The 25,672-nt window shown below is 43.8% G+C and overlaps 1 protein-coding gene and 1 non-coding gene across 2 annotated transcripts in view; one reads left to right on the forward strand and one right to left on the reverse strand.

Moving 5' to 3' along the window:
- The window catches only part of COL3A1 (collagen type III alpha 1 chain), a 2,242,195-nt gene that overhangs the window by 1,651,475 nt on the left and 565,048 nt on the right, over positions 1–25,672 (forward strand). The window lies entirely within an intron of this gene.
- On the reverse strand, positions 3,373–3,446 carry TRNAN-GUU (transfer RNA asparagine (anticodon GUU)). Its single transcript has one exon. It is a non-coding gene; the product is annotated as a tRNA-Asn (tRNA).

The raw sequence follows: 25,672 nt of genomic DNA on the forward strand, positions 1-25,672 counted from the left end.
AAAAGTCAAGAGATACAAAGAGGACATTAACCACCCTGGTGGTATTGACGAGCTCAGCTCGTCCAGGAAAAACTTGCTGAAAGCGGTATTGACGAGCTGAACTCGTCAATACTGCCAGGGAGATTTCTTGTTTCTCTGCCCCGCCGGCTGCACTTTTCCCTCATCAGAGGGATTCCCCAGGATGGCTGGATGCCTGTCAGCACGCTGTGGGTAGCGATCTGTGCTACCCACAGCATACAGAACTAGCATCCAGCCACCCTGGGGAATCCTTGTGCAGCCAACGGGGCAGAGAATGTGCTCAGCAGCGTGCGGGATTCCCCTTCTGTGCTGCGGGTGGCTGGTGCGGGGATCCCCTCTGTGAGGGATGTCCCCTGCTGTGCTGGCTGGTAGTGGCCGGCGGGGATCCTCTCTGTGGGGAGGGGGGGGGATTCCCCATACTGTGCGTGCGGGTGACCCTGTAGTGTGTGTGTGTGTGTGGGGGGGGCGGGTATCCCCCCCTGTGGGGCTGGTCTTGGCCGGTCGGGGACACCCCCTTCCGTGCGGGGGGGGGAGGTGGGTGTCCACTTTTATGAGAGCTGTGGGTGGCCTCTCCCTCCTCCCTCTCTGTCCCCTGTGCCCCCCCCCACCCCCGATCCTGTGTCTTCCCCCCCCCCCCCCCCCGATCCTGTGTCTCCCCCCTGTCAGTCAGAGGCCCTGCTTTACTCACCTGAGGGCTTTCTCCTGCGCTGGCCGAGATGGACACCCTCCTCCTCCATCGCCGAAGTCCCGGTCTCTGTAATTACAGTACGCGGCTTGGTGACGTCACCAAGCCACGTACAGTAATTACAGAGAACACGAGACTTCGCGATGGAGGAGGAAGTGCGCCGCTTCCGCCGCAGGAGCAAACCCTCAGATGAGTAGATCAGGGCTTCTGACAGGGGGGAGACACTGGATTAGGGGGGGGGGGGGGCACGGGGGATCGGAAGGGATGGGGGGAAGAGGAGGGAGAGGCCACCCACAGCCCTCATAGATGGGGACACCCACCTCCCCCCACCACAGAAGGGGGTGTCCCCGACCGACCATCACTAGCCCCCATAGAAGGTGATACCCCCCCACACACACACAGAAGGGCCACCCAGCCACCTGCACACACAGTATGGGGATTCCCCCCCACAGAGGGGATCCCCACCGGCCACTACCAGCCAGCACAGAAGGGGAGCCCCCCCACAGAAGGGACACCCGGCCAGAGTCAGGGGGCATCGGGGGCAATGGGGGGGGCAGAGGCACCCGCAAACCTGGCTCCCTATACATATGACTCCCTACACCTGGCTGCACATCTGTCTCCAATACACCTGGCTGCACATCTGTCTTCTATACACCTGGCAAACATCTTGCTCCCCATATACCTGGCAAAACATCTGGCTAAACTATTCCTGGCTAATAAATCTGGCTAACTACACCTGGCTGCACATCTGGCTAACTATACCTGGCTGCACATCTGGCTAACTATACCTGGCTATACATCTGGCTAACTATACCTGGCTATACATCTGGCTAACTATACCTGGCTATACATCTGGCTATACATCTGGGTCTTATACTCACCATTGGCATGCTGATCCCTCGTCGCGTACCTCTGATAGCTTCCCCAGTGCCTTCTTTCATGTCCCTTGGCGGATTTTGCTTCTCCCTTGGAGATCACATGTCCCCCGTCGATCGGTGTTGATGGAACCAGTGTCACACAGCATCATCAAAATCTCGCAGCAAACACTTTTTTTTTTTTAAATGTAATTCAATACAATAACCTGTATTGAATTCAATATAAAAAAAATTGCAAAAAAAAAAATTGGTTGAAAATTATGGGAAATTAATTGAACCACTTTTTGCACGTAAATCCTGGGGAAATAGAACGCCAGGGTGGCTACACTGAAAAAACAGACAAAAGTTAAGTTCTCCAGAGACCAGCAGGACTTTAAGTCAGGCTGTATATACAGCTGGTCTGACAAACCTAATCCTACTGACGAACCGCATCTGCATCTGAAAGCGAGAGCCAGTCTGAGAGTGAATCCACTAGATCTGCCAGTGTTCAGATGAGAGGAAAAAGTAAAAAACAAAAACTTCACAAACCTAACAAGCCCAGACCACAACAGGGTAGCAAGCCGGGTCTGAGTTTTGTTTAGACCAACTGTCAGAATTCTAGCGCTTTATTTATGCAGGAAAAGCTGTCATATGTGTATGTTTTAATGTTCTATGCAAAATTTCATTGTAAACTGTAAAGTTAGAATACTTTTTTAAAATATTATTTTGAGACATCTCAGCATATTCCATAAGCCCGACGAAAGCTGCAAGGCCGAAAGCTTTCTTATTTTTATTAATATCTAGTTAGCCAATAAATGGTATCATCCTGATTTAAAACTTCTTGCTTTTACTGATGGCTAACACGGTACAATACCCTACTGCTCCAGACAGTGAAACTCATAATTATATTATTTTAGTTACAAGAAGCTAAAACATTTTTTGTTTATATTACACAAGCATCTTTTAAATGTCAAGGTTATAGATAAGCGTACTGTGTGGAAGACTGGAAACAAGTTGAAACTCACATTACTGCAGCAATCTTATATATACATTTGCTCAGTTATTACACATAAATATAATTGATCTAATTATTAATAATCAATATATTCCTTCTAAAGAAAGAAATAGTTATCAGGCATGCTCGAATGTACCAAAATTCGGTTCGGGTACATTCGAATTCGGGTTCGGGGAAAATTTGGATTCAGGTGGTCGGTAACAAAATTCGGGCAAAGATTTGTGTTCGGAATTCAGCTGTTTTTTTTATTTAAAAGAACTCCTTCTCCTGTCTTCCAGGGATTTGTAGGATGTCAAAAGCCAGCTCACATACATTGGCCATGGCCAGGAATCAAACCCAGGTCAACTGCTTGGAAGGCAGCTATGCTCACCATTATACCACCAACACTGCCTGCTGAAGCCAGCCTAGCATGTGCCATTGTGATATACCTTGAATCTACATGGCTATCTGTGGTTCTCTTCGGACAACTGTTGAACAAAAAAGGCAAGGCCATCCCTGGGTGGGCTTGTACCACCAACCTTTCAGTTAACAGCCAAACACACTAATCAACTGCACCACAGAGAATGTGCACACAGCCACTGCTACACTTTCTCTTACAGGGCTATGGAAACCATTTTGCCCATGCGATAAAGCGAGGTGCAAAAATGAAATAATGCCTAGCAGAGGATGGTCTCGATCCATCAACCTCTGGGTTATGGGCCCAGCACACTTCCACTGCACCACTCTGCACTAGAGAGAGATCAATCTACATGGCTATCTGGGGTTCTCTTCGGACAACTGTTGAACAAAAAAGGCAAGGCCGTCCCTGGGTGGGCTTGAACCACCAACCTTTCGGTTAACAGCCGAATGCGCTAACCAATTGTGCCACAGAGACTGCGCACAGTGTTGCTGTTGAATGATTTTATGGGGATATATTGTCTTTTGAAGGGAGGAAGTAAGTCTGCTCCAAGAAGTTTAACACCACTTTTTCCTACAACGAAGCATTCCCTATGTGGCAGCAGAGTGGTGCAGCGGAAGTGTGCTGGGCCCATGACCCAGAGGTTGATGGATCGAAACCATCCTCTGCTAGGCATGATTTCATTTTTACACCTCGCTTTATCGCATGGGCAAAACGATTTCCATAGCCCTGTAAAAGAAAGAAAGAAAGTGTAGCAGTGGCTGTGTGCGCATTCTCTGTGGTGCAGTTGATTAGTGTGTTTGGCTGTTAACTGAAAGGTTGGTGGTTCAAGCCCACCCAGGGATGCCCTTGCCTATTTTTGTTCAACAGTTGTCCGAAGAGAACGCCAGATGGCCATGTAGATTCAAGGTATATCACAGTGGTACATGCTAGGCTGGCTTCAGCAGGCAGTGTTGGTGGTATAATGGTGAGCATAGCTGCCTTCCAAGCAGTTGACCTGGGTTTGATTCCTGGCCATGGCCAATGTATGTGAGCTGGCTTTTGACATTCTACAAATCCCTGGAAGACAAGACAAGAGGATGAGGAGGAGGAGAAGGAGAGGGAGTTCTTTTAAATAAAAAAGACATCTGAATTCCCGAACACACATTTTTTTTGCTCAAATTTGCAATCCTTCGGCCGAATTTGAGAAGCACTATTCGGGTAGATTCGAATTCAAATCATCAGAATTCGGATTCGGCAACCATGAAAAATGACCCGAATTTTCGGGTACATAACATATTCGCGAATTTGGAGAGCAACCCTAATAGTTATTGTTAAATCATATAATTAAATATAATAGAATTTATTACTATTTAAATTCTGGATTCAGCCAGTGATATTTTGAGACAGTAAAACATTCTTATAAGATTATTTTAGTTCTAGAAGATTGTTGACATGTTACAAGGCCGTCTCAACTAGCTGAACACTCATAGCTGATATGTATGCTATGTTTTGGGAACAGGCCTCATAAAATATAAAACAAAAAGAAGGGGTTTTCCCAATTAGTTAAAGATGTTAAAATGGTGACATCTGCAGGTTGAAATTATTAAATTTATTCATAAGAAAGGCAAATATATAGAACATGATTTTATAATATTACATTTTAATGTACAACTTATATCTTATATGATTAATTGTTTTAAGAAAAATTATATAATAAGGTTTATATTTAAATAAGTATATTAGAAGCCCTGTATGTTTCAATAAGCCTTAAATTGCTGAAGACTCTTTACAGTGTTACAGTGTCAACCTGACAAATTTTATTTCTGGGAAAGAAGAGACACATTCCAAACTAATTAACAGAAGGACTCATTATCAGAAATGCGTCATACATGACATTGTTATAGTTTTAAAGTCCAAATGTCTGGGTCAAATAAGTCAACCAGCAGACAAGATGGCTGGTGACACCCATTATTTATTAACGATGTCAGAAATGACCTAATCAGAATGTGTAAACATTGCAAACCTACGTAGCTTCCCACAGTTAAGATAATTAAGGTATTCCAAACAAAAAAAGTGTTATGGGTATTTAAATGTCAAAGATAGCAAGCTACGCATGGAAGTTTTAGCCAATCGGAACCTGGGATTTGAGGAAATTCCAGATTAGGCAGCCATATTGCATCCAATCACTATAAAAGTAGGAGCTGAAAGCTCATAGTTTGCACAAGCCTACCAATCTCCGGAGAAGACACACAAGACAGAAGCTACTGTAACGATTGTGGAACTTTCCCTGTGATCAGCGCACAACGCGTGCGCTGACACAGCGGAAATCCTCCACAAGCGTATAATTTGCAGGAGCCCAGCAAAAGGTGCTACGCACCCGTAGAGGGAAAATTCCTGTCGGCAGATGGCGCTGGGGAGTGCAGAGGAACCAATCCTCTGTACCTCCACAAATGCCAGACAGGAATTGTACGAAACGCAGAACGCAATCGCAAGAGAGGCGATTGTGAATGAGAATGAGCAAAGGGACAGGTTGTATGTGTGTGCGCCAATCCAGTCGCCACCCCGCGACCGCACACACACAACAGCAGATATGAAATAGGAACGCGATCGCGACAGGTGCGATCGCCAGACGAGACACAAGGCAGATCAGGACAGAATACGAGGTTAGCAAAGGCACAGCAAATAATACAATGAGGAGATACGGAAAATAACAAACGCTAGCTAACCGCGAACACCGCACTCATTCGCAACAGTGCACGCAGTTATGCGCGGTCTCCACGTGATAAGCACAATAGAGACAAGCACGCCTAACTAACCATTAACAGACAAACATGAAACAGAGGACGCGAGAGCTTGCTTAACGGTTACCTCACCGAGCCTCCAGCAAGCGTAGCAGACAGACACACGAAAACAGGGACAAGCGAGAGATAGGATCCACAGCGCTAGCGAAAAGTGGCTAGCGCGATCCAAGTACAGAGTAGCAGAACAGAAGGATCCCCAGCGCTAGCGAAAAGTGGCTAGCGCGATCCCAGAAGACAGAACAGAAGGATCCCCAGCGCTAGCGAAAAGTAGCTAGTGCGATCCCAGGAGACAGAACAGAAGGATCCCCAGCGCTAGCGAAAAGTAGCTAGCGCGATCCCAGGAGACAGAACAGAAGAGATAGCTGGTAGCAACCGCTGCACCAGCTATACTCCAAGAACAGAGATCAGAACCATTTCCTGTCGACCACCATAGGGACAGGACAATGGCAACAGGCAAGACAAGACAGAACAGGCAATACAGATAATACAATCCTAACAGCACTAGGGGAATCTGCCTAGCGCAGATTCAGGAATTACTCTAAGCTGATATTCAAACAGAGAGCAAGGCTGACACCCCACCAGGAGTGTTACATAGGACGAAATCCTTATGAACAGCGAAGCATTGTGGGAAAGACATAGTACTTATAGTACACGCCTCCAATGAATGTGGCCAGGCAATTTGCATGACAACGTATGCAAATTCCTCTGCAAGCACAAGCTGCAAAACTGACAGAAGCTCTTCTTTCCAGAGTCCTGCAACATGCAAATCAAAACAATGGTCAAACAGCTGCCTGCCTGCACAGGCAGCTGAGCAAATCATCACAGCTACCTTCCCACACGTGGTTCTAGATGCTGAAGAGATGACAGAGAAGGGGTAATATGCTTAATTTTCTGGTGATTTACTTTATGAATTTTTCAGCATTAAGTTCTGTTAATATGTTAGCAAGAAGTTTTTTTAGAAGCTATTTTTAAGCCATTTCTTTAAGAAGATTACTACAAGTTTTACACAGCTACTAGATACACAGCTATTGATACAGATGAAACTACTTTTGATCTTATTCTACATACCACAACTGTTATATTCTTTTTTGAATGTACTTAGAAGATTGATGATCGCTTGGCTCTAAAGCCTTGATGAGATGGAATACTGTTAGAAGGAAACACTACTTGCAACTGTTCATATTTTGTATATATGCTGTATGATAAGCAAATACAATTGTTTTATATAAAATCAAATACTGAGTGCTCTGATTCATTTCAAGGTATACCGTCAATCTATAATTACTGTTATAGAGGGTTCAGACCCACTATGCCGGATTTATATGATAGCAACACTTTAAAGGCTGGTCCTATACTGAGTTAGCAATCATGAAAAAGGCAAGAACAACTTAGGTTTTTGACACCCCACTTTGCACAAATATTTAGGGGTCCTCACTGAGGTCACACACACTGAGGGATGGGGGATGATGGGGTTACACGGGGAAGAGAACAAGCAAAAACACTCATCAGTGGGAAATGACCGCATCTAAGCAATACAGAATTTAGGATTGTAAATTTGTCTGGAATGGAACTTAATGAGATACACATTTCAGTTTTGCAAAAAGGTTTTACATTTGCACCTTACCAAAATTTCTCTGCTTCTGATTGGACAAAAAAATCCATCTGTTCGCAAGGAAATTTTCCTTGATCAAAATGTTTGTTCATTCTGAGGTCAGGTCACGTAGGAATACAAAGAAGGATAATGAGGCCCTCCAAACACTGAATGATTTGTTAAGAGAAAATGAACAGGGTGTGACATCCCTTGCTCTTTGTAGCAAAAGAAAAAAAATTCACATCCCTTGCTCCTTGCAGCAAAAGAAAAAAAAGTGGTTATTGTCCTAGTATTACACAATATACCCACATCAGAACATTTGTGAACATGGTCACGAGGGACTTGAGAGCCCTTGAAAAAAACACAGGGAGAAACCCCCACCCATGGAAAACCTGTCGGTTGCTGAATGCAAAGCAGTGGAGGAATTAAGACAGAACCCCTCCATTGTCATTAAGCCAGCCGACAAGGGTGGAAATGTAGTGGTAATGGATAAACTTTTGTATAAAGAAATGTGACTAAAAATTCTGAATGATAGACAACAGTATGCCATCCTTATGACCAATCCACTCAAGAAGTATCAGAAGGAATTACAACTCCTTCTAAAGAAATGCTTGGAATATGGGGCAATATGTATTAAAGATTACATCCGTTTAAAAAAGTCCACCGAACACCCAATTACATCAGTGTTCTATGCCCTCCCCAAAATTCACAAACCAGCTAAGAAACCGCCGGGTAGGCCCATTGTGTCAGGTAGGAAGAATCTGACATGGATAGTTTCCTATGCCCTTTTGTTGAGGCCCTGCCATTATACCTCAGAGATAAGGACATATGCAAGCGCATTCAGGACATCACTGTTTCAGACATGACTCTCCTGGAGAGCCTGGATGTAACATCACTGTACAGTAACATCCAGCATGACCTCGGCATCCAGGTAGTCAGGTTTTTTCTACAGGCCAGGGGAAACCACTTAGACCAGCATAGTGATTTCCTGATACAGGCCCTCAAGTTTGTCCTTACACATAACCGTTTCCTATTTGAAGACAGACATTACTACCAGCTCAGGGGCAGTGCGATGGGCACAGCCTGTGCACCATCTTATGCCAATCTGTTCCTTGGCTGGTGGGAAGACACAATTGTGTTTGGCGAGGATCTCAGCTTCTATACCTCCCACATTTTGTTTTGGGGAGGATTCATAGATGACGTCTTGCTACTGTGGGAGGGACCACATTCCCTTTTTGTTGATTTTGTGAATCTACTCAACAACTGCATTGGAATGCATTTTACTTATGACATACAGGAACACAGCATCACCTTCCTAGACCTTACCATCACCAAGGGGGTAGAGAGTGGTCTTGATACCACCATATATCATAAGCCCATCTCTACAAATGCATTGCTTAGATGGGAAAGTGTACATCCTAGTTCCTTATGAATAGGGATCCCCACAATAAAGAATCTTTAAAAAAAAGGGGGGGGATCCCCACGGGTCAGTTCCTTCGAGCTCAAATTTTTTTTTCACTGTAGAAGCATTTGAGGCTGAGAATTCTACATTGAAGCAGAGTCACCAGTAATCTTTGTGACATGCTAGTTCATATCCAGAGGCTTATCTAGGAAAAAACATGCATATGGCTAACACTGAAATCCGCCCTGGGGCACCATCCAAAAAATGTAAGGTGTAGGTGTAATTGGTTGTATTTGAGTTGAAGTGAAGCATGGCCTGTAAGAATGAAGTATGGCAATAGCCAGTACAAATCCCCAAACAAAAATTAGACAGCTTGTCTCCCCAAATAACATAACCAGGCAGCAGAATCCCCCAGCTAAAAAGCAGAATCTATATGGAGAATAGTAGTACTAGTAAGGGTAGAAAAACACAAGGACACCGGGAGCCCGATATCATGTATTATTGTTGTGATACTTGGTCTATCGTAGTGAAAATATACTCACAATTTATTGGTTGCTTTTGAAGGCAACCACCATCAAAACGTGTGGAGATGTACCGTCTCCACTCGGCCTTGTCGGTCGCCGCTCCCGGAAAAAGTCACCACTATAATAATATGGTGGTGTAACCTCACTTTATGAGGTGCTATTTAACATAATACACTGTGGGAGGCGCCCTTTTGTTTCAAAGTATATCAATGCACGTTAAGCGATCAAAGGTAAGAGTGAAAAAATCTTACCTGGTATGAAGACTCATACACATAGTGGTAGTAGTAATAAAATTCAGTTTATTAAGCACTAGGGACAACGCGTTTCGCAACCAAGTCACTTCCTTAGGTCAAATATCGTGCTGTACTATAGAAGATGAGCAGCGTGGGCGCCCACGCTGCTCATCTTCTATAGTAAAGCACGATATTTGACCTGAGGAAGTGACTTGGTCGCGAAACGCGTTGTCCCTAGTGCTTAATAAACTGAATTTTATTACTACTACCACTATGTGTATGAGTCTTCATACCAGGTAAGATTTTTTCACTCTTACCTTTGATCGCTTAACATGCATTGATATACTTTGAAACAAAAGGACGCCTCCCACAGTGTATTTTCTATATGGAGAATGCCAAGGCTGCTATGGGGAAGTGCCTCCAGTATGAGGCGCCCATGGTACATGCCATACCTGTACCCCTGTAGATACGCCTCTGTTATCAGCACCTATATGGAGAGAGCCCCCAGTACCCACGGGGCTACCATCACGCCCCAAGGGGTCTTTCAGATGTGGACATTGCAAGGCATGCCCACGCTAGGGATGATCACTGGGATGCAAATTTCTCTGAATTATTTTTTTACTGCTAATTTTTATGCAAATATATTTAGTTTGAAAATGGACCAATCAATTTAAACCCAGGTTTAAATTGATTGGTCCATTTTCAAGCTGCATAAATTTGCATCAAATTGGAAGAATTTGCATATCTGCCCAGGTCCATAATTTTATGAGAGGAGGTCGGAGTTTTGACGTCCTCACCTTCATCATCTGTAACACCCCAGGAGTGGTTTATGAGGTGAAATGTGAGTGCAACCTCCTGTATGTTGTCAAAACCACCAAACCAATTAAAGAGCTAGTATTTGTAACGATCGGTGTAACACAGAGAGGGTCTGATTACCGGTGATCTGCAGTATCACCAAGAATGCAGATATATACCAGATTATTGATGATCTGCAGTATCACTGATAATCAGATATATCGCTAACCTCTGGACACCTGAGTAGAGAGAGTGTTTGGTGCAACAGTAATACTTTGAGGACTGCTCCTTAAGAGCAGGTACAGGGCAGTAAGGAGTACTGCACAGACGTATGTTCCTTCCGTAGACCTAGACTCTCCCGAGGGAGGAGTCAGGCTGAGCGTAGGAAGGACAGAGCGTGAGTGACACCAATGAGGTAGTGTCACTAACAGATCTGGGAACTGCCTCTAACAGTGAGGCCAGTTCTCGAAGTCGGGCAAGCCAGGTCGTTAACACACAGACAGATCAGGTACTAAATCAGGAGACAGATGCAGAGTAAATAGACAAGCAGGGTTCGGCAACAGGGTATCAGAATAACGAGGTACAGAATCAGGAGGCAGATGCAGAGTCTAAGGACGAGCCGGGGTTCGGCAACAGAGTATCAGAATAGCAAAGTACAGGATCAGAGTTCAGAAGAATAGTCAGGCAAGCAGAAGGTCATAACAGATAATCACAATTCCTAGTCTAAGGTGTGAGATCCTTAGCCGTCAACACCTAGGAAACTGTCTAAATAATTACTGATAATATCACAGAACTGACAAGGTCTGAGTGCTACCACGTAGTGATCGCAACGCCAGACACCCGAGGAATGACCAGCAACCAGTATATATACTCTGCGTTCTCCAGCGCCTCCCCTAAGTGCTGGACCAATAAGAAGTGGTGAAAGTGTCAGCTGACTGGCCAGGTCAGCTGACTCTCTTCTGGCTGCCATATAAGCTCTGCCTCTCAGCGCGCGCGCGCGTCACTCTAAACCTGTGTGGACTATGAGTCCCTGTCCCAGCCATACCAGATATGTTTTGCGATACATGCGCTGAACTGGACGCGGGACCCGCCGCACTGCAAGCGGCGGCTTCTCCGCATTCACCCACACTGTTAGCAGCATTATCATGCGCGCAATCTGCCGCGTCCAACGCGGACTCCACCGCTCTGCCCACGCGGCATGCGGCGGTTTCTACGCGTTGTGCCGCCATGTTGGACGCGGAAACAGCCGCCTCACTCTGAGAACTTGCGACGGCTTTTCAGTGTTTCCTCACAGTATTGGAACATGTGGGAGACATCAAACATAGGAGAGAGATATCTGTCACTCGCCACATGAATAGTGTACATCCGACTAGAAGTTTTAAGATCAATTTCTGGGGTATTCAATGGTGGAAGAACAGCATCAGGGGAGGCAACCTAGATAGGAAGCTCACACAAATAGAATCCTAAAGGATCTTTAGATTGGATACCATAGCCCAGAGGGGTCTCGATGATAACTTTACTCTTGCTTGCTTCCTTTAAATACATGTTGTGTATCCTTACCTTGTACTATGCACATTTGGGCTCATCTGTACAAACAGTGTGTGACTGGTTACATGCACACTGCCAACTGGCTCCCCATGTATGCTTTACACGATCAATAATTCAATCACACATATACATATAAGTTCCTGGTCATTCATATTTTTGATCAGCCACTTTTATTGCCCCCCCCCCCCTCCACTCATCTGCGGGTTTTGTGTCTCCTGTGTAGTTGTCTTATATTCATGGCAGTGGTATCAAACTTACAGTATATACAATATCTGGGGGTTTGTGGGTCATTAATTGCCGATGTCTGTTCTCACTCCCCAGAAACATTATACCCACTTGCCTCTCTATTCCCTCCCCCTGGCGCAATGCACAGGTCCCCACATACTCTCACCCCTCCCCTCCTCCCCTTTTGAGGAGGTACAACACATATACAAGGGGAGACTCTGTTGATGGCACAGACACTGCTGCGTCCTGTCACCGGGCATCAAAAGATGCCTCACATGCGGGGTTGCCCTGGAGGCCGTGACGTCAGCACCCTTCCCTGAGTGGCTGGGCGTGTGGGTTCCTAGCAATGACGCTATTCCTAGCAACTATGCTATGTGTTGTTGCATCAGACCAGTCGGCGCTGATGGTGACAGTGACGTGGTTGGGGCAGCACTTGCGGACGCGTACGTCAAAAAAGGGCGTCGGGGAAAAAAGGGCGCGGGGTGTGAACGATAAGCAATAATAGCGTTTATAAAAATATTGTGATGTATTTTGTTTACAAATAATGTTTTACACATTTATAAATCATTAAATAATGTGTATGAAATCGGCAATTGTGAAAACATTAATCTTCCCTGTTTCAAAAGTGAAACTTATAATTACGTTTCTTATAAAAACTATAATATATGTTTAGTCGTTATAATTGTATATTATTCTGAATAACCTTCATGTATCGTTTCTTCTTATAATAAAATCTGAAAAAATTGTTTATAACGATGATATAAATATAACTACGTTCGTAATAAGTGTTGTAAAACATTAGTAAGTATTACTAAAATTTTACTAAAACTATACCTAACCCTACTCTCACACAGAACCCTCCCTGTACCTATCCCTAACCCCTAGACCCCCCTGGTGGTGCCTAAACCTAAGACCCCCCTGGTGGTGCCTAACCCTAAGACCCCCCTGGTGGTGCCTAAACCTAAGTCTCCCCTGGTGGTGCCTAACCCTAACCACCCCCCTTAGTGATCGCTTTATTATGTGGATAATAATGTTTTACAAATAGTGACTGTAAAAAATGTATTTCAATTTACGTTACGTACTGATCGCTTTATTTTGTGAATAATAATGTTTTACAAACAGTAAGGGATAACATTTTAAATAATGTTTTAGTTAAATAGGATAAATATGTTTAGTATTTTTTATAAACGTTATTCGTCATCATCACAAGCACAGTTATAAAACATTAAAAATCTCTGGGCGCCGTTTGTAAAACATTATTAATCTCTGGCGCCCTTTTTTCCTGTTCGGCGCCCATTAAACGATATTTATTATGGGAGTGAATGGCGGCGCCCTTTTTGTCCACTAGCTGCCTGTGCCCTTTTCTCCTTTTACCCTTGAGGACACGCCTCCCCGCCCTTTGCCACATTCACATCTCCAGCGTGCAAGCAATCAGAGGCATGGACGGTGCCTCATTATGCCATGCATGTCAGATCTCCTTTGGGGGGTATGTGGATTATGAGACCATGCTCTTTTAGGTCTCGTATGCAGAGACTTGATTGATAAAAAACATATACACACCCACCCTTCCTGTCACTCCATAGCAGGCATCCATAGAAACACAACAAGGCAGATTAAAACCTAGGAAGTGACACAAGCATAGTCAGGTGGGTGCTGCCTGACTATGTATACCCGCCCACCTCCTTAGAAAGCTCCACATTTGGACATGCTAATGAAGGAGCAGCCTGGTTTTCACACTCAGTGTATACACACACCTGCCTGATGAATGGACCCATACAGGGGTGGGCCCTGGAGACACCCCGTGGGTGGGATCAAGCTGCAGACAGTATCATAGGTATTTAACCTGAAGCCACACTTGGCAATTCAGCAGCTCTGACTGGGGCTGTTGCTGTTGGGAATTTTGGTGGGGGATATTGTAAATATTGTATTTTGTGTTGCACACTGTTCACTAGAGGCCTTCAGCGGGTCAGGTACCTGCGGGTTACCTGAAATGCGGGTCGGGTGCAGGTACACGAAATGATTTAAGGTGTGGGTCGGGTCGCAGGTAGCGAGTTGCGAGTGTGGGTCGGATCGCGGGTAGTCAAAACAAGCATAAGACAATTCTTTATCTTTTGCCTTCCCAAAATCTGTGATGAATGCTGACACCAGAATACTTTCTTGCTGACTTGTTTGCTGCTTCTCATATTTTTTTTTAAATAATATTTTTATTGAGTTTTAAGTGGCAACAGTTCCACTACGGCAAAAAACAAATTCAACACAATAACATTGGTACAAAATGCAGTCCGAAAAGAAAATATTGCTCGGTAGGATGGGGTTCTAAAACCCCAGAAAGGGGGGTCTGGTCCAGCCATATGCCTCTCCAGAAACCGTAATATCAGCAGCTAAATTGGTAAGTTAAATATTAATCAATTAGCTCTAAATCATAGTACGAAAGCCACTTGTTCCATGTTTTAGCAAATTTTTTGGGACATTTCCTCTTAACAAATACTCGTTTGATATATATCAGGTCCTTATGAACATATGTTTTCCAGTGTTTTATGTGAGGAGGAATTTCTTGGTTCCATTTCAGCACTATCATCTTCCGTGCATGAGCTACCAGTGTCCTGAAGGCTGTCAGTTTGTGGGTGGATAAAAGGCTATCCTCAATGTTACCCAGTAGTAAGGCCTCAGGAGTAAATGGTATAAGAATACTAAATATTCTCTGAAGTTCTGCATGAATGTGTTTCCAATATGGTGTTATGTGAGTGCATTGCCAGAAGACGTGGAAAAAATCTGCCTTGGCCTGCGCGCACCTGTTGCATGTTCCCATTGATGTGGGATAGATTTTAAGTAGTCTTGCTGGAGATAAATAGCATCTGTGTATGAATTTGAGGGCAATTAGCCTGTCTCTGGATGCAATAGTTGCCGTGAAGAAGTAGTTAAGGATAGCCTCCCACCTCTCTACGGTTGGATCTGGAATATCAGATTGCCATTTTTTGAGAAGATCTTCAGCAATCCCTCTACCCCTTGGAGGAAATATTTTGTAAAAGGTAGATATAACATGTTCTAGATGTTTCTTGATAATTTCTTCCTCAATAGGGTGTGATTGTATCAACAGAGGGCCATCTTTAGGGTGGAATTGTGCATTAAGGCTAATTTCACACTAGGACGTTGCGTTAGAGGGGGCGTTAAGGTCGCATAAAGTCCCCCTAACGCAACGCCTGGTGGTGCTGGATCTGGACGTCAGAGTGAGCCGCGTTGTGCAGCTCACTCTGGCGTCAGTGATGCCGTGATGCGCACTCTTGTGCGCATGCGGCATCACGTGGTCCCGCCGGCCAATCGCCGCACAGAGGTGCCGTTCCAGGAAGTAAACACTGCACATCACAACGTGCAGTGGATATTAATTAGCCATGTGCCTGGCCGCTCTCCGCTCCTCCCCAACATTACTGAGCATGTGCAAGCAGTCTAACGTCTAAAGTACTGCATGCAGTACGTTGTCTTGTGACGCATCGTTACAATGTAACGCAACGTGGGCACTGTGAACAGCCCCATTGATTTTTCATTACTGTGCGGTGGGCTGCGTTACAGGCTGCTCTAACGTGCGCCTGTAACGTCCCACTGTGAAACCAGCCTAAACGTATGCCTTAGTTGCATATATCGAAAGTACATAAAGGAAGGTAGGTTGAACCCCTGTTTTAGTGTTGTGAATGATTTGAGGGGGCTATTGTCAGTGATGTCCACTAGCTTGGTAATACCGTGATCTGCCCAGATTTTGGGGTCTGGAACTGTTAGAAAGTGCGGCAGGGTGTGATTAGCCCAGAGTGGGGTGTATGGAGAGATTTACCCAGGGTGGGACATTAGACCATTTACTTTTTCCCATATTCGGACTGTGTTAAGCATGTTAGTGGTTGCGCGCGGGATTTGTTTACTACCTCTGAATGGGAGACTAGTGAGGGCATTAAAGGAGCCCATAATTTCAGCTTCCAGGACAGTGGCAGGGTTTAGTGGAGATTGTGCAAACCACCAACGTACACTAACTAAGTTAGAAGCCCAGTAGTAGTATTCAAAGTCTGGAAGGCCAATACCTCCCTGAGTTTGATTGAGCTGCAAGGCTGAGAGCGCGATACGGGGGGTTTTCGGGTACCACAGTAGGGCAGAGATATTTTTATTTATTTCTGTGAAAAAAATTTTGGGAAGCAGTACTGGACAATTCCTAAAATAATAGAGAAATTTAGGCAACCTATTCATTTTAATGGCGTTTGCCCGTCCCAGTAATGTTAAAGGTAAGGATTTCCAGGCTTGGCATTTCTGTTTGAGTTTAGTCAAAGCAGGGTGGAGATTTAGATGGATATAGTCTTGTGGGTGTCTTGTAATTTTGATCCCTAAGTAGGTAAGCTCCGACACTCACCTGAGAGGATTTGCAGGGTGGGCAGGTATGACTTGTGTATCTAATGGTAGTATCACCGATTTGTCCCAGTTAACTTTAAAACCAGAGTAAGAGCCAAATGTTTTTATGGAGGAAAGTGCGGCTGCTAGAGAGGGACCGGCATCTGCTAAGTATAATAATATGTCGTCTGCATAGAGAGAAATTTTCTCTGTACAAATCCCATACTGTAGCCCCCAAATATCTGTGTTAGCCCTAATCATAATAGCTAGTCATTCAATTGCAATGGCGAACAACATCGGCGATAGCGGGCATCCCTGTCTCGTTCCCCTCGAAAGCATGAAAGGAAGAGAGACATGTAGCCCAGTACGTACTAAGGCCCTCGGCGTGGTGTAAAGCACTCTGATCCAACGTATAAATTTGTCACTAATGCCAAACTTAAGCATAGCCCCCCATAAAAAGTCCCAATCCACCACGTCGAAGGCCTTCTCTGCATCAAGGGAAACTACCACACATGAACCGACGTGTTCATGAGTTATTTCAAGATTGATCATTAACCGTCTCAGGTTGATGTCGGTTCCTTTTCCTGGGATAAACCCAGATTGATCTGGATGTATTATTTTGGTTATAATTGAGTTTAGTCGAATCGAAAGTATTTTAGCTAGTATTTTATAATCTTGGTTTAGTAAGGATATTGGGCGATATGACTTACATAATGTTAGGTCTTTGCCTTTTTTAGTGAGAACAGTAATTAGCGCTTCCTGCATTGAATGAGGGAGGTTGCCAGTTTCAAGAGTATGTTTAAATAATCAAAGAAGGCGTGGGGTGAGCATTTTTTTGTATTGTTTATAAAAAGCTACTGGCAACCCATCAGTGCCAGGGGACTTAGAATCCGGCAGACCCTTGATAACTTCTCTAATCTCATCCTCAGTGATGTCCGCTTCCAGGAACTCTCTGTCATCAGCGGACACCACTGGGAAGTGCAGAGTATCTAAAAATGCCATAATTTGTGTTGAAGGGTTAGGCTGGGGCGAGGAGTATAACTCCTTGTAATAAGTTGTAAATTCGTCATTTATAGCTTGGGTATTACTCAGAGTCTCACCTGCTTGGTTTTGGATTGAACCAATATGATAACTAGGTCGCTCCTCCCCTATCAGGTATGCTAGCAATTTGCCAGTCTTGTCTCCCTGCTCGTATATAAGGGTGCATTTTGCCAGGTCAGCCTTTGACAGGACGGATTTTTTGTTTGTCTGATAGGTGAGCCAGTGAAGTTTGCCAGGCATCATAAGAAGGTTTGGATTTATTAATAATGTATTGCCTCTCAGCCTCTGCAGCTGCCTCTTCTGCTTTGATTAAATATATCTTATCTTGTATCCTGGCTTCTGAAATGACTCTAATAAATTGACCTCTTGCTACTGCCTTAAAGGTGTCCCAGACTACTGGGGGTGTGGCTGATTTGACATTTTCCGGCCAGAAACATTGAAGCGGCTCTATGACACTCATTTGTACAAAATCGTGTGAGAGCCATCGTTCTGATAGCTTCCAAATAGGTCTTGGTTTGTTATGGGATAGGTCTAGGGCATGATCGGAGATCCCCTGAGGTAGAAGTTTGATCGAGTTTACCCATGTCGCAGCATAGTGTTTGCTAGTGCTAGGTCTATTCTAGACAAAGAAGCGTATGAGGAGGAGTGGCATGTGTACCCTGGTTCTGTGGGGTTTTTCATTTTCCAGAGATCTAATAACCCAAAGGATTGAGCCCAGTGGTATAAGAGTAGAGAGTCTTGTGAATTTGGTATTAATCTATCATCTGAGGGGGACATCACCATATTAAGATCTCCACAGAGAAATACCGCCATGCTTCCGGTAGAAAATGTTGCTATTTTTTCCATAATATTTGAGAGTATATGAACCTCTGCAGGAGGAGGAATATAAAGGCCTACTATGATAACCTCTTCTTCATGTACTTTGGCATGTAGGATGACATACCTTCCTAAATTGTCAAGGTGCAAATTGAGCATGTGAAATGGTAAGGTCTTGTGAATCAGAATGGAGACACCTCTGGAATATGTAGAGTATGAGGCGTTGTAATAGTGGCCAACCCATGGTTTTTTGAGAGATAATAATCTGCTACCCTGCAAATGTGTTTCAGTTAAGATGCAGATTTGTGGACTATATTGCTTTAAATAATTGAATACTAACGACCGTTTTACCCGCGAGTTTAGCCCTCGCACATTACAAAATAATATGTTAGTCATAGTAAAGAGTAAATAATTACCTTGGTCAGGATAAAAGCACATAACTTAATGGTATCTGGAGAGCAATACGTCAGGCATGTGGCTAGACCAGGGCCATTACAATCAGGTGTACCGAGCAAGCAGGACTGTGATAACGAAAACAACAAGTAAAACATTTTAAAAGTTGAAAAGTAAATAAGGGGGAAAACCCGGTAACGTTTCCCCATGTTCATAACTCCCGTTGCCCACCCAGCTACAACCTTACCCAACTGATGTAGCTTAGTCCCCAAACAATGGTCGCCCCTTAAAAGGCTATCCGCCTGTAAAGGGCCGAATTTACAGAATAAGACCGGTGACCCTTTTTAGGGGCTCGTCTTAGTGTGGGTAGTGGCCAAAGGCAGAGGTCTGCTGCCCAGCGACTCCCGACATATGTCAGGAGGTTAGAACTTAGTTGTCAGATTTGCCGTATATGTTTACTGCGATATAATGGGATAGTAGTTGGTAGAAGCTGGATTTAAGAATGACCAGGTGATTTTGAGCTTAGGCTTGTGGGGGTATGGGGAGGGGATATATGGGAAAGGGGGGAGGGGGGGAGGAATAGGGGGGGGGGAGGAGATAGAGACAAGGGGTATATAGATAGGACTAATAGGTGGGGGAGGGGGAGGGGCTGGAGCAATAATTGTTGAGTTGCATCAGTGATGGATTTCTCCAAGTGGAAATTGTCTTCTTTAGCATATATGACAAATCTGAGGAGAATCGTTGCAGGTCAGATATCCCCCAGTCTGTAGTAAGACAAAGTAAATAGCGATAATAGTAATAATTGCATTATTATGTTATTATCTATTAACGTGGGCCTGAGATAACGTCAATGTGGGATAGTTTCCGACTCAAGTGGGTAATAAAGTTTTTCTGGTGTTGCTAAGTGTATATTAAAGAGAAATATGAAAAAGTTTTATCCACTCGCTATTTATACAAATATCCAGCCAGGCTGTGCATTAGAGGGAGAGAGGTAAGGTGAAAGGGAGGTGGGAGAGTGAAGGGGAGTTGAGGGGAAAGGAGGGGAAGGTGAGTGTAGTTAAAAGGAGGAGGGGAGTAGTAAGATTGGGTACTGAGTACAAAGCATCGATGTGCACGCTATTGCAGGAGCACCAGTTGCCCCTTAATATTGGCCGTGATCATTGCTAAGGCTTTATAGGAGGATGTTGTTATCTGACCTGCAGTTCCGCTTGGTTTCCCATAGATGTAAAAATACAGTGCTTGTCAGGCCGCAGCAAGCAGAATAATAGCGCAGTGTTTTACAATAGTGCTGTGTTTAGTTGGCCTGATTATGTGGTCACAGTGCCACCTATTGGTTTCTAGTTCTGGTTTGGTCAGATTATTACACTGTCAACTTATCTTAACTTTAAATTGCAGTGATAATATAACTTATTTAGTGCATAACAGCCCTGTCATATAACAGTTCCTCTAAAAGATGTCTTAAAGTGGAAGGCATTCAACGTATATACTTAACGGCAGTTATCTAAATTAGTAAGGAAGAAACTTGCTCCCATCAGGTGGTAAACCTCTGTGTAATGGACATCTCTATGCAACAAAGTTCAGTTCCAAGGGTTAAAAGATGGTGTGCAGCAGTAAGTCATCGATAGGGCGTTGTTCTTGCGCAGAATTGGTTTATAGTTCAGAGCACACAAATGGTGAAAGCGTGGGAGGGTTCCCGCCAAAGTGACAGTTGGAGCTGAACAACTTGGGAATAATAGCAGTTGCAGTCTATAGAAAAATTAAGGTCCCGTGTCTTGGTGTGGGGGGTGTATTAAAACAGTTATTGAGGGTGCTGCATACTGTTTTCTCCTTAGAGAGTATGAGGTGAAAATTCACTTGGAGGAAGAAGCGGATGAACAAACATGAATAATACCATGAACATCCAAGTGTTACTTAGAATAACAACTCCCTTGGTGACAGGGGTCAGAGGAGGCCCACCATTAGATGTATACAATACACACTGTCAGCACATATGCGTGGAGGGGTGAGAGGTGATGCAGTAGATACGGCCCTATTTGCACAGTTTCTTGAGGGAGGTACATAAATTGCTGGGCAGTGTTAATATTTAACCCATGGCTGGGAAAAATAAAAAGGTTTATAGCTACATTATAACGGCATTCTGGGTGATCCCCTCCTGAGTAAAGTGCTGTGCGGCAACGTGGTCTGACAGTGTTCTGGTCTCCTTATGCCCCTCTATGCCAGTCTACCCCTTGTGCAGCATTCATATTGGGAGCATAGCCCTTCCCCCCATACACCACTCATACCGCTGCCTTTGTGAGATTGAGCAGATATTATGATATAAAAGGAATTAACCAAAGTCAAAGTCAAATGTTCTGCAACATAGTTCTTTTAGAGGAACTAACAGGGAAAATGATCTGGTGTTTCTCAGTACAGAAAAATAAAGTTTAACTCACCGGTCATTTTGAAAATATAGTGGAAAAGAGCATAAATCAAGCAGGGGAGCTTAAATATATGAAACTTTACTCATCTTCGTTTGAAGCAGGGAGCTTTTCAAGCCAGGTCGAAACTTCTCCTGGTGTCTCAAAGAATTGAACAGTATCCCGATGTTGGACTCTGAGTCTGGCTGGGAAAAGCATGGCGTACTTGATTTGTTTATCACGCAGCTTAGCCTTGACATGTGTAATGCTATGTGTTTGGCGTTGCTAAGGCCTCACACTCGACTCACACCAGCCTATAGGCCGGGTAAATACACATCTTACAACTTCACACTGTATTAGGATATTTATTCAATTATTTACATTATTTACAGGTATAGCAGTGAGTCATGGATAAGTAATAGAGTAAAGAATCAATACATTACCGGATATTGCATCATCACTCCATATAGGGGGACCAGCGATCGTCTTGGAGGCAGCGCATACACAACATCACACGACTCGTCAGTAGTGGAGAGTCCCATGGGAGCAAGGGAAACCTCTCTGTCTTATACTCATAGCTCCACCCATTCCCTATTGCATCCTGGGGATGCTCAGGCATGAGCTTCACTACGGTTGGATGACTTATAGTCAATATTTTCATGAACAGGACTAGTTCTGGTTAAGTCGTGCAATCCCTGAAACAGTTAATTCAGGGTTACGCGCTTATTGCAACACAATGTTATATAACCATATCACGTGCCACGCATGCTCAGTACTTGTTGTGATAGGGTGTGTTCGGCCATCGGTCAGCCTATCCACAACGTAGAAGTATGATTCATCCCTCGTGATCATCGCATGATCACTGCGCGATCAGCATGTTTTCGTAACTTGTAGTAACCTCTAGGTCTGTCCATGGTTTTCTTATGGAGAATGGTTCACGGCTACACTAAGGGATACGAGATATTTCCTATCTGCCTACAGACTAGCTTGCTAATGTGTCTTTCTCCTAACAGCCAGTCATTCACACAAGCTCTTCAGACTTGTATCACATTCGGTCCTTAGCGATGACCATTAACATATGAAACCATGACAACTTTTTTCTTCTTACAACAGATTCCATATGCCACATAACAGTTCCATATGGATAGGATAATTATAACAATCATTACAATCAAAAGAGGATGAACCATCCACTTCATCATTGTTTCTGCTGATGGCGAATAACCCATATATACATCCCACCAATGGTGAGAGGTGGCATCTGCTATGGCAGAGCCCACTTTAACAATTTTGTTTGCAATCACGGTAGTACTGAGCTGGTGTACGATTATACTTCTATTCAACTGTTTTATTGTCTGTTGTACCTCATGAGATTGTTCTATGATCTTTTGCAACTTGGTAAGGTTTAAATCCCAGTTTGGGACATCCAAACCTTGACCTTGCCAGGAAACCTTTGTAATTAACGCTATATCGGGCATCAACATAAAAGTTTCATTTTCCCATTGGAATACAGTGATATTGTATATGCATCCTGCAAAAGGCACCCTCATTTTAGGGACCACCGGACGATCAGTCACTACACATATCACTTGAGGAGATATTTCCACCATCCAGCGATATGATATAGGCATTATGGTCCACTCACATTTATTTACAGTATTCTGTAACAAACAAGGTTCATATACAGAAGACTGCAACTTGCACATTTTACCCTCCAGCGTTTCATCACACAAAGTCAAATCATGCGTTTTATTTTCAGCATCAATCACTTGACCATAAAATGTAGGTACCCAGAAGTGTTGATTGTCTTCTGGCCCAATTAATAAAGGTAAAACAACAAATTTACACATTATACTACTTTTGGTAACGTTGTAAAGAGTCAATTGCCCTATGCAAGAGGTATCATTGCATCTCACTTTAGGTGCTCTGATATACAACCAATGTTCCGTTTTCACCATTTTATCAAACACGGTCCTCCAGACCCCTTCATTCCCAGTCAACAACATGGTTTGAAATAACCCTTTCTGTTGTTGCTGTTGAAGAGTTTGCATAGAGCAGATTGTCCAATTCACAATTCGAGTCATATTCACATCAATAATATATTGCGATGCTATACTGGCACTAGTTAGATCAAGTGAATCATCATCTACTTTAGCTTGCAACTTTAGAGGTGCCCATATTGTGGGCATCCATTTAGCCTGCAATGTTAAGGCATCATTAATTTTACTACCAGCATTATGCATCCTATTAGCCAAAGTTTCTATATCGAACCCATTAAGGGTTCCAGTTAGAGTTCCATATCCCCCCAACAAGGTGTCATACCATGCCCTCCGATATCTACACCTCTGTGCAGGTGGGAAAGTTATTTCAAATGACAGTTCAGTTTTTTGTGCATGTTGTCCCACCCTCTTACAAGTGGATGGGAGTCGCTTTACCTGTCCAGGGTCAACTTTCGCCGTATCCACGTTCATAAAGAAAAGAAAATCAGTCCAAAGGCTTCGGTTAGTTATTCCAGTTCCATTTGTACATATAATGTATTTAGGCTCTGTTAGATTTAAATCCAAAGTAGTTCCACTCCAGGTATTACAAGCCTAAGTCAAGATCTCTCTCTTCTCCGTCCTGTTTAACTCAGGAAACAAAGGCACATTGCAAGATATAGTCACTGAAGAATTTATCCATAGCTTAACATGTGTCTGGTATAAAGCATAGTTGGATGTATTTCGTCCGCCCTTGAATACCATTCCAGGAGGATTAGGCCCCTTCCATATGCTGGTTCCTACGGTCCAATTGGCAAATGCACATCGTTGCTTCAGGTCACACACATAATCATCTTGTTGTCTTCGTAAATTAATACCGTGCCATCCCCATTCCCAAGTTCCGTTGGACCGATTCGTCAAAGAGAGGAGACTTCCCGGGGTGTTACCGTCTACGGAGGGTACCAACGATGTGATACCAAGGAGACCAAGGACGAAGCCATAGACACTATGATTTATCTAAATCAAAAGAAATACAAGTTATTCCCATAAGTAGCATTTTTCCTGTGGGATATATTCCCACTTCTCTACTCCAGGCCTCATAACGAGTAGAGTACGGTCCTTGCCAACCGCTATTACTTCAGCAGGTGACGGAGGTCCATCCGTGTTTTGGACCCATATTTTTGCTCCTACACTTATCTCATTGGTAGATCCAAAACCTTTTTGCCCCCTAACAGTCAATTCAGTAGGGGCCTGAGTTTCTTTTATCTGTGCTATATAAATGGGAATCAATAGCAACTGTGCTACTCTATCTCCTTGTGCTACTATGGCATCTGTTTTACCCAAATTAATAAGCACCACCTTCACTTCCCCTTGATAGTCCTCATCTATCACACCTCCCACCAATAGCAGACTTTTGAGGGCATAACTTGATCTAGTAGCTAATTGCCCATAATGTCCTGAGGGGATTCTTACCCCTATCCCGGTGGGAATCAATTTAGTAGTACCCGGGGGTATTACTACCACTTCGAGAGAATGCAAATCCAAACCTGCAGATCTAGAGGTTCCCCTATAAGGGACTTCCGCTTTTTCATCAATTTTCCAATACTCAATAGATTCTATATTAATCTTACCTATAGTCAGGTTAGGGGTCAGCATTCTCATTAGAGGAGTGGTGGATTCTGTAAGAGGTCTATTATTGAGAGATTGAAGAGCAGTAGAGAGATTATCTCTCCATTGACCATAATTACCATCAGTGGTCATTTTCTTTAAAGCTCCTTTTAACAGACCGTTCATTCTCTCTATAAGCCCTGCAGCCTGTGGGTAATATGGCATATGATATACCCACTCAATGTTGTTTGTGGAGGCAAGATCCTTTACCTCCTTACCTGTAAAATGAGATCCATTATCCGTTTGTATTTGTAATGGCATCCCATAATATTGAATGATTGTTTCCAATGTTCTTAGAGTACTCCATTGAGTAGCCGAAGCTCACGGGAAAGCAATCGTTAATCCTGAATATGTGTCTACTGCAGTACACATATACTTACACCTTCTACTCTCGGGCAATGGACCTACAAAATCCATCTGCCATATTTGAGCTGGCAATTTTCCCCTCCCAATATGCCCCATCACTGTATGTGGTACTTCCCTCTTTTGTACATGTTGACATATGGGACATTTTTGTATTGTCTGTTTGATCACATCTAAAGTTAGGGGAATACCTTTCTCCTGCGCCCACCTGTAAGTGGCCTTTTCTCCAAGATGTCCACTTTTTTGGTGAGCCCAAACGGCTGTGCCCTCCAGCCATTGCTCTGTTTCTTCTTTGTCATCAGACTTTGATGCAGTGGATATGGCTGTTGCCGCATCTGCTTGAGAGTTAAACAAACGTTCAAAAGAATCTATAGGCATATGAGCATCAACATGAAAAACAGTTGTGTCAGTTCTTTGGACTATTTCCTCAATGTCCTGCCAGATCTGCTTTCCCCATATCTCCTTCCCATGGATCAGCCAATTATGTTTCTTCAAGCCCATCAGCCATGTGGCCAGACCATTTGCTACTGACCAAGAATCTGTAAAAATGTGGCATTGTCCCCCTTTAGTGCCAAAAATACTGC

Source organism: Hyperolius riggenbachi, chromosome 7 (assembly GCF_040937935.1).
Source record: "Hyperolius riggenbachi isolate aHypRig1 chromosome 7, aHypRig1.pri, whole genome shotgun sequence".
NCBI lineage: Eukaryota > Metazoa > Chordata > Amphibia > Anura > Hyperoliidae > Hyperolius > Hyperolius riggenbachi.